Consider the following 1,652-nt stretch of genomic DNA (forward strand, 5'->3'; position numbering starts at 1 on the left):
CTCCTTATTGGACTATTGGCCTCTAAGTGGGGCCCTTTAAGAGCAAGGCTAGGAAAGCATGCAGTTTCTAAGGCCTAATAAACAGGTATAGCTGGAAGACAAAAGCAGATTTTGAAAGGGATCTATCTGCCTCTAATTCCTGGAGCTCCATGAGGAAAACAGAAGTCTCTCCAAAAGTGGAATTACTGGCACATTTTCTGTTTTTACCAGGCCATCAGAAATTATCTTAGGGCCTCCCATGCATGCATTAAGGGTGGCAAGAAAAAATGGAGAAAAAGAATTCAGTCAACTAAGAAAACAACCTTTTTCCAACAAAATAAGATTCAAGAGGAGAAAAACATAAAGGTCTAATATACCTATAACTTGGATATCCACTTTAAATTAAGCTGAGTGCTCTTTAAGAAAATCCTTTTAAATCCCTTATTACCTGACTTTGCCCATGCCAAGCAGCCAATATTTCTGGCTTTTGAACTTTACCAAAGGTAATCTCCCAGGTGCTCAGAGAAAGGAAAATTGAAGGTGGTTCATGAAGGGGGAGTGAATCAACAAATAGTAAAGGCCATGCAGATATCAAACTAGAAAGGACCCTTTACCCAAGCCAGAATTGAACCCAGGCCACCACTGTAAAATGGCAGAGTCTAAAAGAAAGCACTGCCACGTGGTTACAGGTCACACTTTCAAGGAAGTAAAACAAGATGGAGACCTGCAGCAAAGTTTGCCACTGACCGGTTTGCTAGACTGGGTTGAACAGTGGGCCTATGGAGTCCTAGGCCCACATCACATCCTATGGTAACCCTATTTCTGACATAGAGACATACAGATGTCTATAAATCATACAGAGAGACGTGCAAAGAACACCAGATTGGCTACAGCTTAAGACCAACCTCACAAATACTTTTTCATAATTAAAACTTTAAAGAGAATATAAACAGTGATCCTTATCATTCTCTTTACTGATTTGCACAGAGACAGGGAGGCCAAAAGCCTGACTGGTTTAAAAAAACTCTTATCCTTTTTCTAGTATGCCAAGCTTCTGGCTTCCAACCCCTCAAGCTCAGTCCCAAGCCAACCAGTTTAAAGCTTGGGAAATTAACTTTTCCCAGTTTGGAGGATACATCTGAGGGCAGTGCCCTGTAGCATGGGGACACAACCAGCCATCTGTGAAGAAAGAACAGAGGAGGAAAAAGGCAGCATTTTTTCAAAGCAACCCCAGGACTCAGGATGCATTTGAAAGAGGTGCAGACTGAAAATGAATGACTATGCATCTAGAAAGAGGGGAGAGAGGCATCCCTGATTCCCTTCTCTTCCTAGTGAATACCTGAGGTACATGAGGTGGAGAAAGTGAGGCATCCTTCTTTATTTTTATCCCTGAGTCCTGGTGACCACAACACCAGGTGGTCACCAGCACACGGGTGCTGCCCATGAGTGCCAAAGCAGCTTTCACCCATGTTAACAGTGGGACCTAGGTGATAGGATTATCCTCTCTTACCCATGTATGTCCTATCTCCCCTGCTGTCAGTAGCTTGAGTTCCCTAGACCTCATTTATGCCATGGGATACTAGCATGACCTTTATCCATGAAATGGGAGACTTGGCTTAATCAGCAGCAATTAGTCATGCTCACCTGCACTGTGCCTTTTTTTTTTTTTTTTT

This window comes from Colobus angolensis, unplaced genomic scaffold (genome assembly GCF_000951035.1).
Source record: "Colobus angolensis palliatus isolate OR3802 unplaced genomic scaffold, Cang.pa_1.0 Scaffold23, whole genome shotgun sequence".
NCBI lineage: Eukaryota > Metazoa > Chordata > Mammalia > Primates > Cercopithecidae > Colobus > Colobus angolensis.